General features: G+C 52.1%; 1 protein-coding gene across 1 annotated transcript in view; it reads right to left on the bottom strand.

The window, feature by feature from the left end:
- RIMKLB (ribosomal modification protein rimK like family member B) overlaps positions 1-11,812 on the bottom strand; it is a gene marked incomplete at its 3' end in the record, with an annotated part of 114,334 nt that extends 102,522 nt beyond the window's left edge. The window contains exon 1 of the mRNA XM_082267328.1: positions 11,650-11,812. The remainder of the gene's footprint in view (positions 1-11,649) is intronic.
- Between the last annotated feature and the right edge of the window lie 234 nt (positions 11,813-12,046).

Genomic DNA, 12,046 nt, shown 5'->3' with positions numbered 1-12,046 from the left:
CTAAACAGGTAAAGCAGACCCCCCCACCTCCTATTGGCTGTGGCAGAAGAGAGGACTTGTGAACTGAAGGCCAGCTCCTTTCACCCCACTTGGGAGTCTTGAAGGGCTGAAGTAGTATTAAACCGTCACGTTAGAAGCACGCGGTTAATTTAAAGTAAAGGTAAAGTCTTTGTTAAACATGTTTTATTCCTTGCATTACTTTTGCACAGAGCAGCCCCAATCCTGCCCCCCCCCCCCCAAACTCGTTATAGGGGCACAAAGCAGCCTGCTCCTCAATCAATGGCTGTGACTGAAAGCAGCAGGATCCAATAGTGTTGCTGTAACAGCCAATGAGGAGGGAGAGAGCACCTGCTCATACACATCGCTGGATTGAGATCAGGCTCCGGTATGTATTTAGGAGGGCTGCCTGGGCTCCGGTATGTATTAGGGGGGGCTGCCTGGGCTCCGGCATGTATTTAGGGGGGGCTGCCTGGGCTCCGGCATGTATTTAGGAGGGGCTGCCTGGGCTCCGGCATGTATTTAGGAGGGGCTGCCTGGGCTCCGGCATGTATTTAGGAGGGGCTGCCTGGGCTCCGGCATGTATTTAGGAGGGGCTGCCTGGGCTCCGGCATGTATTTAGGAGGGGCTGCCTGGGCTCCGGCATGTATTTAGGAGGGGCTGCCTGGGCTCCGGCATGTATTTAGGAGGGGCTGCCTGGGCTCCGGCATGTATTTAGGAGGGGCTGCCTGGGCTCCGGCATGTATTTAGGAGGGGCTGCCTGGGCTCCGGCATGTATTTAGGAGGGGCTGCCTGGGCTCCGGCATGTATTTAGGAGGGGCTGCCTGGGCTCCGGCATGTATTTAGGAGGGGCTGCCTGGGCTCCGGCATGTATTTAGGAGGGGCTGCCTGGGCTCCGGCATGTATTTAGGAGGGGCTGCCTGGGCTCCGGCATGTATTTAGGAGGGGCTGCCTGGGCTCCGGCATGTATTTAGGAGGGGCTGCCTGGGCTCCGGCATGTATTTAGGGGGGGCTGCCTGGGCTCCGGCATGTATTTAGGGGGGGCTGCCTGGGCTCCGGTATGTATTTAGGGGGGGCTGCCTGGGCTCCGGTATGTATTTAGGGGGGGCTGCCTGGGCTCCGGTATGTATTTAGGGGGGGCTGCCTTTACAAAAAAAAGGGATATTTGAGGATTATGTACATTTTTAATTTCTGCTTTGCCAATTCTCTGATTTCCCTTCATTATCTTTAGACAGCTCACTTTCCCAGGTGCAAAGCACCCACGCAACTTTTATTCCTGGAAACGCACACCCATTCATGGACGCCGGTGGCACTACATGTCCCATGATTCCTTGCACAAGAACTGTGAATCAGATCTTTCCTGCTGGTCTCTTTCCTACGTCAGTCATGTGGAAAGTTGGGTGGCCCACAAAGCAGTCAGTAAGGTTGGTTGCTGTGCCACCAGTGCACCCCCACATTGATTTGCAGAGGCTCCACAAAGACCCCACCAGTCAACGGTACCACCGCATAGGATAAAGCCAAGCTGAGAAATTAAAGACTATAAAAAGGTTTAAATTTCATTTAACATGTTAATACTAACCTGTCGTCGTCCCCCTGGGTGCTCCTGGCTCCTCCCTGTTTCCAAGTGCCCCCATAGCAAGCCATTAAGACAAGGGGCAAGGCTTGGCTCCGCCCCCCACTCACTGTCTTGCAGCCAATGGCTTCCACTGTGAGCTAGTGAGGGGCGTAGAGAGCCAGGAGAGCCTCTGCTCTCATGCACATCACTTGATCAAGACTGGGCTCAGGTGAGTATAGAAGGCCGGGATGGGTGCCTGCATGCGGAAAATCTACCTTAATGACCGGTTTGTGCTCCGGTTAAAAAAAAAACGTTCTGCCTTTAGAAAAACTATAGAGATTCACCATGACATGTACAGCAAACTAAGGCCCCACACACAGGCGGTCACTGGCATACAGGAAACCCCCCTCCATTGCAGGGGGTTACGCTCCGGACCCAGCCGCGAAAAGTGAAAATCCGCGAAATAGAAAAACCCCATTAAAATACACAGAAAGCATGTTTATTTTACTGTCACTGTACTTTTAAAAGTGTGTTTAAAGACCTTAAAATGCTTTTAAAACAATAGAAACTCATTTAAACATAAAAGATACTGACAGCGGGTTCAGAGTCTGGTTGCATCTGTCGTTGCATCCGTGTCTAGGCTCGGACACCGGTCCCCCAACCTCAGGTAACCGCGGCTACAAGCCAACAGTGACTGCTGCTGTCAGCCGCCAGTCATTACTTTACAACCGCCGCCATTCACACGCACCTGTCATTCTGGCGACAAAAATCTGGCGATTCTTGCCCTAGGAATCCGATGTATGCCGGGAAACGCCTGTGTGTTGGAGACCTAAACGTACACAGTAACATGTGACAAGCTGTCAACGTGTGCACATATGTGCATTAGGTGGCGTCACGATACTACACCCATCATACACTGAACTAGCGTTTTTGGGTGGACAAGATTAATTCACAGCAGAGAAAAATCCAATTTAGAGAGGTTTCTGTCACTGGTACTTCATCTTCCTCTTCACCACAATCCACACAGATCTGCTTACCTACGGCTCCTGCCACCGACAAACGCATTGAAATTCTCATGTGGCAGAGATCCCGGGGCACAGCCATATAATTAGCCAAGGGCGGCTGCCATAAGAAAAACAGGATTTCGCTCTACAAAAAAAAAAACCTGCCGCTTTCAGCAGCGAAAGCAAAATGAAGCGCTGATGTCCAATCACCATATGTTCCTGCAAGTCTCCATCTCTCCTACTGAGCCGTATAGCCATCCACTGAGAAGCAACTGCTTAGTAATAGTAGCAGCAGGTGACGACAATGCAACAAAGTCACTGCAATATAATGAGATCACACCTGATCCCGTCAAAGCCCAGAAAATCCGGCCACCAGGCATGACAGCACAGGAGAACGCTGCATGAAAACCTGGATATTTTAGTAAATAGCTTCCGTCAGCTTTAACATAGGATACTGAAAAGTTGGAAGTTATTCACTAACCAATAGATTTGTTTCTCTGCATCTACATGTAAATGTATACTGGAGGAGCTTTGCATATGTACACAGAGTCGCCCCCTGTTGACAAGAACTGTCCCTGATAGGGTTCATTATATGTAAACAAATAAAAATATAAAAAGCACACAAAGGACTATCACAATGACAGGGCTTTTTTTTTTTTTGGAAACGGGGGTTATGTGGTAAAAAAAAAAACCCATGCAGCGCCTCATCCCCAATACATATTAAAGTGGATCCCAAAAGAGGAAGCTCCGCTTCTGTGCTTCCCCCCCCACCAGCACATTTTTGGCAGGTACCCGTCCCCCCTTACGGGTGATCTCGCCAAGGCCCCCTGGAAGTTCAGACCCCTGCCCCCACCGCCAGGCCATTCACAAAGTGCAGCGTGATTCGCGCATGTGCAGTAGAGAATTGGCTGCGAATTTGCACTGCCAGTTTCCCTTATAAGGAATGGCGGTGGCAGCACCCGGTAGCTGATTGAGTGAGAGAAAAAAAAAAAAAAAAAAGTCGTCGGGGGTGTCGACATCGCGGGATCCCTGGACATGTTAGTGTCCCAATATTTAAAACCATCAGATACAGTATTAGTATTTTTTTGGGCTGGAGCTCCTCTAACCACGGGGGTAACGGAAGACGCCGCAACCACGGGGGTAACGGAAGACGCCGTATTTCTCACTCTAGCATGCTCCCTCCTGTGGAACTTCTTGATATGACCGCACAATGTGGTCAAGTAGGAAGAGGCAAGGCCTCGAAACGCATCAGCCCTACATCTACAGGAGACATTGGACGTTTCATTTGAAGCTGTCTTTTGGAATTGATATGCTGCTCTACCACATGTTTGTGAGTAGCTGATTTTAACCTTTATTATTAATAAAGCCCGCTGAGGATAATGCGCTAGGCTGGTACGTCCTTTCTTTGTGTTTGTTTTTAAAAAAACTCATTAGGGACTGTTGCAGATAGAGGAAGGAGGCAGCAGACACGTTGTGCTCTGGATTGAGCCAAGTACACACTATGCTTTGGTAATATCTCATGTCTGAGGTTCACAACCACCAAGTGTGGGGCCCCATTGCATCCGATGTCTCTTCGGCCTCGTTTCCACTGAGCGGTACGGTATGCAATTTTTGTTGTTTCCATTGTCAAAAGTTGTGAATGGTACCCCAATTCCGAACCCTACCCACTTTTTTGGGACTCTTCCCGTTTGGGTACCAAGCACATTAGTATCGTGCCAACAGGGTGGAGCTACACTTGGCGGTGGAAAGGCAAGCCTGATCAAGGTGTACCAAACCGTACTGAACTGTACCAAACCACTCGGTGGAAACAAAGCATTTTTGTTATTTCCAGAGCTGGGCTTTAACCTATAACCTCCAAAGATTTACGGTTACTTTGTTTGATAGACAATCATCTGGCACAAATATCTTCACCTCAAACTACCCATCTCAGCATGGTAACCCACAAGCCAAATAAAGCATCGGACTAGCCAAGAGTATGCAAGAGGACAGCCATTAACTTCACAAGTTCAGCAACAACTGACCGATTGTACAATTCAAATCTGGTTGTGTACGGAGAGGTCAAACAAGAGGGGGGAGGAAAAGCTCTCAAACACCAATAGGGAATATGGAAGCATGCCCTACTTCAGCATTAAGCACCCCATGCAGTCCTCTAAACCAGCAGTAAGCAACCTTCACAACTTCAGCTGTTGTGGAACTACAAATCTCATGAGGGATTGCAATACGATCAGCATGATGGGATTTGTGGTTCCATCACAGCCAGAGTACAAAGCATTGCCTACCCTCCAGCCCAACAGGCAGCCAACCTTCAGTTGCTGTGGAACTACAAGTCCCATGAGGGATTTCAATACTGACATCAATGATACTGACGTATGATGGGATTTGTAGTTTCATTACAGCTGATGTGCCGAATGTTATCTACCCCCGCCTCCCACCTCCCTCAAATGTAATCTACCCCCGCCTCCCAACCCCCTCAAATGTAATCTACCCCCGCCTCCCAACCCCCTCAAATGTAATCTACCCCCGCCTCCCAACCCCCTCAAATGTAATCTACCCCCGCCTCCCAACCCCCTCAAATGTTATCTACCCCCGCCTCCCACCTCCCTCAAATGTAATCTACCCCCGCCTCCCAACCCCCTCAAATGTAATCTACCCCCGTGCCGAATGTAATCTACCCCCGCCTCCCACCCGTGCCGAATGTAATCTACCCCCGCCTCCCACCCGTGCCGAATGTAATCTACCCCCGCCTCCCACCCGTGCCGAATGTAATCTACCCCCGCCTCCCACCCGTGCCGAATGTAATCTACCCCCGCCTCCCACCCGTGCCGAATGTAATCTACCCCCGCGCCGAATGTAATCTACCCCCGCCTCCCACCCGTGCCGAATGTTATCTACCCCCGCCTCCCACCCGTGCCGAATGTAATCTACCCCCGCCTCCCACCCGTGCCGAATGTAATCTACCCCCGCCTCCCACCCGTGCCGAATGTAATCTACCCCCGCCTCCCACCCGTGCCGAATGTAATCTACCCCCGTGCCGAATGTAATCTACCCCCGCCTCCCACCCGTGCCGAATGTAATCTACCCCCGCCTCCCACCCGTGCCGAATGTAATCTACCCCCGCGCCGAATGTAATCTACCCCCGCCTCCCACCCGTGCCGAATGTTATCTACCCCCGCCTCCCACCCGTGCCGAATGTAATCTACCCCCGCCTCCCACCCGTGCCGAATGTAATCTACCCCCCCCCCCCCTCAAACATAACCTACCCCAACTCCATACATCTTCCGCTCATCATTAAAGCAGCCACACCATTCCAGATAGAAATGTCCCCACCGTAGTTTGTCATCAAGTCGTACAATCCAATATGGACAGCTCACAGCTCAGTTGCTCTTCCAGCCTGTGAATGGGACAGTGAAAGGAAAAAGCAGCAAACTGAGGAATGTGTCACTCTGCTCTCTCCTCCTATCAGCATGTTCTAGGACACGTAAGCACTACTGCATGAAGCTGACACAGGTGTGCAAAATCTGGTGCAGCTGCAAATGGTAACCAATCACATCTTTAAGATTTTATTGTCAAATCTTAATAAAACAAGCCGATTGGTGCAGCTCTGCATAGAAACCAGACTTGGTACTCTGCAAAAATCAACCCCACCACGTCAAAACGTAGCCAATTACACACTGCTTGTATTAACAAAAACACATGTATTGGTAAATACAGGGGGGGGGGGGGGGGGAAGAGAGCACAGAGGCCCAGTGGATTGCATGTCTGCCTTGCAGCACTGGGACCCTTTTCTTAAATCCTGGCCAGGACACTACACATGCAGTTTGCATGTTCTCCCATCTGTTAGCGTACATCCGTTGCGTTTTCTGTAATACGTTTGTGTGCATTTTACAGAATGTAAAGAAAACCCCCCACAAATGTCCTTTCCTGCTTGTGTGATTGGCTCCCTGATTTTCCTAGAAGTCTCCACTAAGATGCATACTTTCCTTTTCCTTGTAACAAAAGTGGAGTCACAAATCTTACTAATATAATATTCTATTAATATAAATTATAATAAAATCCTCACAGATCACAATTTATACAGCCCCCTTCTAGTTTAAAATGATCTGATTGGAGAAAAAAAAAAAAAAACATACACACACACACACACACACACACACAGGGCACGACAAATCCCAGGCACCAAGTCGCAACAGCAACTAGAAATTGCCTCCGGGCGCCTAAGCTTTTGTCAGCCCATTAACTTGTTAGCACCAGGCACAAGTCATTTCTGAAGCCGCTATCCCTCAGCCTATCGCATGCCAGCACCATGAATGTCACCGCCCATTATCTCTCCACCACCAGCAAGCCAAAAGCACAAAATTTCTCCCTTTTCTTCTTATTCCCTTTTTTTTTGCAGGCTGCGCCCCCTTTTTTTCTGGATGGGCTCAGACCCCGGTTCCGAGAGCAGCTAGCAAGGCTGTTTAGCTTTCAGAGTCAGACTTCTAGCCTGTCACTCCGGCAAGCGGAGACAGAAAGGGAGGTTATGGGAAGATGGCGGAAGAAGAGAGCGGAGAAAGGCGGCCAGCATCTGCCAGTATAGTGACCTGTCTCCTGTATAGCGTATAGTAGAGGCACACAGACACACGAGTAGCCATTCAGTGGGGGACTAGCCTAGCCCCCCGTTTATGCAGTATGGGGAGCTCCTTCCTTCAGGCTCTGCCTTGTACCTTGTATTCAGGGCTGGGCCCTCTGCTCATCTCTCCCATCCTCTGCTGGGGCCCTATTCACACCATGGAACTACAGAGGTCTGGGCAGGGAGTGTACAGTACAGTGCTCAGGGGCCCAAGCTGCTTCGCCATCCCCCCCATAAAACTGTACTGAAAGAACACGCTGTAGACGGGTTTAGGTGGGAACACTGGAACTGGTATGTACAGGATCATCCCCAAGCCCGCCCCATGGCGAGCGCGCGGGGGGGGGGGGGGGGATCAGCCAAGCCCGCCCCATGGCGAGCGCGGGGAGGGGGGGGATCAGCCAAGCCCGCCCCATGGCGAGCGCGGGGAGGGGGGGGATCAGCCAAGCCCCCCCATGGCGAGCGCAAGGGGGATCAGCCGAGCCCCCCCCTGGCGAGCGCAAGGGGGATCAGCCGAGCCCCCCCCTGGCGAGCGCAAGGGGGATCAGCCGAGCCCCCCCCCCCTGGCGAGCGCAAGGGGGATCAGCCGAGCCCCCCCCCCCCATGGCGAGCACAAGGGGGATCAGCTGAGCCCCCCCCCCATGGCGAGCACAAGGGGGATCAGCCGAGCCCCCCCCCCCCCCATGGCGAGCACAAGGGGGATCAGCCGAGCCCCCCCCCCCCCCCCATGGCGAGCACAAGGGGGATCGGCCCCTATGACAGGGCAACAAAAAAGCTGGCTCCCTAATTCAAATCAAATTTGTCAAGCCCTGCACACATACACAGAAGTTTGCGCACCCCCCCCCCCCCCCAGCATATGTTCACACTCCTCTACAACGTAACACAATAGGAAGCCAATTGTACAAATTGTAACATGTGGTCTTCCTCAAAGCACAGCTTATGAACCCTTTACAGCAATTTTCTCAGCTACTCCAACACCCCCCCCCCCTCCAAATCCTATTTTCACCTTCCCAGCACCCTTAACCATGGAAGCTCAGTATTCATCAGCCCCTCTCTGAAAAGTGAAGCAGAAGAAAGCCTCCCCTCCAACGTCATCCTACAGACACAGCGCACATCCTCCTCCTTCCCTCGCACTGACCCAGCCTCCCGCTCACCCACACAATACCGCCTGTACCATGCTGTCATACGGTGCTGCAGCTGCCCCCTTCTCTCCCCATAATGTAAAACACATCCCCCCCCCTATACCCCCGGCCTGCTCTGCCTGGATTTGGATACACAGGTCTGGGGAGGACGGAATTTTTTCCCTCCGTATGGCTACAGCTGCACTGAGAAGCGTTCCATGGGAGCTGTGGCCCCCGGGGGGAGAATGGAACTCGTCATCACATGTACAGATGGGGAATACGAGGATATCATTTTCTTAGATTACAAATTGGCATCCCTGGATACCCCGCCTGTACTAGAAGAACACAATACGGCTCAGGGATGTACACAACGGAACCAACCATTTATGCAAATCACATGTTGGGTGGGGGTGGAAATTCGTACAACGCCAGTGGAAGAGACAGGAGATCAACGTATAGGAAAGACTGGGGGGGGGGGGATGCTATTATTGGGGGGGGGTATAGAGACACCAGATTAGAGGCGGATGCATGTTCCTCATATACCCGGGGAGGATAATAAATCACACTGACAGTGACACGGCAACGGCAGTTCACACATTGGACGACGCATGCAGATGGGAGGCCATTTACACACATGCTGCCGACTTCTTCATATGGGGGGGGGCCTTTTACACTTAAAACACACATGCTGACGGGCGGAAACACAGACGTCAATTTAGATTTGACACGACTGCTGACTAGGAACAAACTCATGGCAGAGGAGGGGGGGGGGGGGCGCCAATTTACACACACGGGTAGACGGGGTACCAGACGCAGGATTGATGTGACTCCAGTCCTCACATACGTGTTACATGACACTGATGGCGACTTTAACGAGGGAGGACAGGGGAAGTGCATGCAGATGGAGGGATACGGAGATGCCAAATGATACAATGTTATAACAATGTGACAGCCAGGCGGTCTATAGACACATGTGGGGAGGACGGGGGGGGGGGGCGGATCAATGGAAGACAGATGCAGACAATATGGATCTTTTTATAGATACCAATAGGGAACCCACCTATATGTATACTGATAGGGCACACAAGGGGGGGCTAATTCAATGGACGATACAGAGACCCTTATGCTGATATAGGTAACAAAGAGGGGAGCCTATACTACCGGCATGGCTAACAGGCAATGCTGGTCTGCCTATACCAATGAAACCTACAGGGGGAGGCAAAACTGGTGTGTGGACCAATGGAGGATACAGGGGGTCATATATCAGAAAATACAGGGCAGCTCATTTACCCTGGAGGATACAACAGGGGTTCTATACGGATATCAATAGGCAACACATGGGCGTCTATACTGATGGAAGATAGAGGTGCCACTATCCATATTACCAACCAATAGATGGGTGTGGATATTGATTGAAGATACAGGGGTGCCCATACGGACAGAGGATGCCAGGGTGCCTATAACAGTTACCCCTAAAATACTGATTCCTGGGACGCCCATACAGATTACCCCCAAAAAGCAGGACGCCCATACCGATTACCCATGTGCCCAATTACTGGGCACCCACATCAATTAACCATGAAAAGCAGGGCGCCCATACCGATTACTGGGTTTCCATATCGATTAACCCTGAAAAGCAGGGCACCCATATCAATTACTGCGTGCCCATGCAATTAACCCTGAAAAGCGAGGCGCCCACAGCGATTACTGGGTACCCATAGCGATTAACCCTGAAAAGCAGGGAGCCCATATTACTGCGTGCCCATGCAATTAACCCTGAAAAGCATGGCACCCATACCAATTACCCCAAAAAGCAGGGTGCCATATCGATTACTGGGTGCCCATCACAATTACCCCAGAAAGTGGGGCACCCATATCCATTAATGGGTGCCCATAGCAATTACCCCAAAAAGTGGGGCACCCATATCCATTAATAGGTGCCCATAGCAAATAACCCAAAAAGTGGGGCACTCATATCCATTAATGGGTGCCCATAGCAATTACCCCAAAAAGTGGGGCACCCATATCCATTAATAGGTGCCCATAGCAAATAACCCAAAAAGTGGGACACCCATAGCAATTAACCAAAAAAGTGGGGCACCCATAGCCATTAATGGGTGACCATAGCAAATAACCCAAAAAGTGGGGCACCCATAGCAATTAACCAAAAAAGTGGGGCACCCATATCCATTAATGGGTGCCCATAGCAAATAACCCAAAAAGTGGGACACCCATAGCAATTAACCAAAAAAGTGGGGCACCCATAGCCATTAATGGGTGACCATAGCAAATAACCCAAAAAGTGGGGCACCCATAGCGATTACCCCAAAAAGCAGGGCACCCATAGCAATTACTGGGTGCCCATAGGGATTACTCCAAAAAGCGGGGCACCCATATGGATTAATAGGTGCCCATACCGATTACACCAAAAAGCATGGCACGCATACCGATTACTGGGTGCCCATAGGGGATTACCCCAAAAAGCTGGGCACCCATACCGATTACTGGGTGCCCATAGGATTTACCACTGAAATGCAGGGTTGCCCATCACAATTACCCCAAAAAGTGGGGTGCCCATCACAATTACTGGGTGCCCATAGGGATTACACCGATAAGCTGGGAGCCCATACCAATCACTGGGTGCCCATAGCAATTACCCAAAAAAGCAGGGCATCCACACCGATTACTGGGTGCCCATAGCGCTTCCCCCTGAAAAGCAGGGCACCCCTATTGAAGAACAATATTTGGGTGTCTATGTAATGTTGGGGTGTCCATCACATCTGGGGTTCAGTGACCTCTATATGGGGTGCCCCCTCTCTATGGTAGTGGGGGTGCAGAAGGGCCCCCCTCTCTATGGTAGTGGGGGTGCAGAGGGGCCCCCTCTCTATGGTAGTGGGGGTGCAGAGGGGCCCCCTCTCTATGGTAGTGGGGGTGCAGAGGGGCCCCCTCTCTATGGTAGTGGGGGTGCAGAGGGGCCCCCTCTCTATGGTAGTGGGGGTGCAGAGGGGCCCCCTCTCTATGGTATAGGGGGTGCAGAGGGGCCCCCTCTCTATGGTATAGGGGCCCCCTCTCTATGGTATAGGGGCCCCCCTCTCTATGGTATAGGGGGTGCAGAGGGGCCCCCTCTCTATGGTATAGGGGCCCCCTCTCTATGGTATAGGGGGTGCAGAGGGGTCCCCTCTATGGTATAGGGGGTGTAGAGGGGTCCCCTCTCTATGGTATGGGGGGTGTAGAGGTTCCCCCTCTCTATGGTATTGGGGTATCCGGTGTGATGAGGGTCACTCGGGGATGACACACTTCTCCCCCCCCCCCGGCGGGTAACAGATGACAAATAATAGAGAGATGTTGCGGTCCCCCGGTACTCACCCCGCCGTCTCTGTGCCGTGTGAAGGACGGAGCACACAGTGAGTAGTCAGTCGGGCAGACAGATGGCAGTGAAGCGGGCGGAGTCCCCCCGCCGGGCTCTCTCTCCCTCTCTCTCACACACTCACGCGCTCTCGCAGCTCCTCACAGACACGTCTGCACTCCGCCTCACACACAACCAGACTAAGCCGCCGCCAGCACGCGCTGCTCGCCACGACACGCCCACCCGCCTCCAAAACAGCCGTAGCCCTTCCATTGGGCGAAACAGGCGCGGGGCCCCTCCCATTGGCTGGGACTGTCTGGCGGGAAAGGTGGAGAAAGGCAAGGGGCGACGCCGGGGGGGAAGTTGGGCGGGGCGAGGAGGGAGTGACTCAGGGGGTGCGGCTGCATGGCGCGCGCT

Source organism: Pelophylax lessonae, assembly GCF_965119305.1.
Source record: "Pelophylax lessonae genome assembly, chromosome: 9".
Classification (NCBI taxonomy): domain Eukaryota; kingdom Metazoa; phylum Chordata; class Amphibia; order Anura; family Ranidae; genus Pelophylax; species Pelophylax lessonae.
The sequence above is the reverse complement of the archived record's forward strand: the minus strand, read 5'-3'. Positions and strand labels throughout refer to the sequence as shown.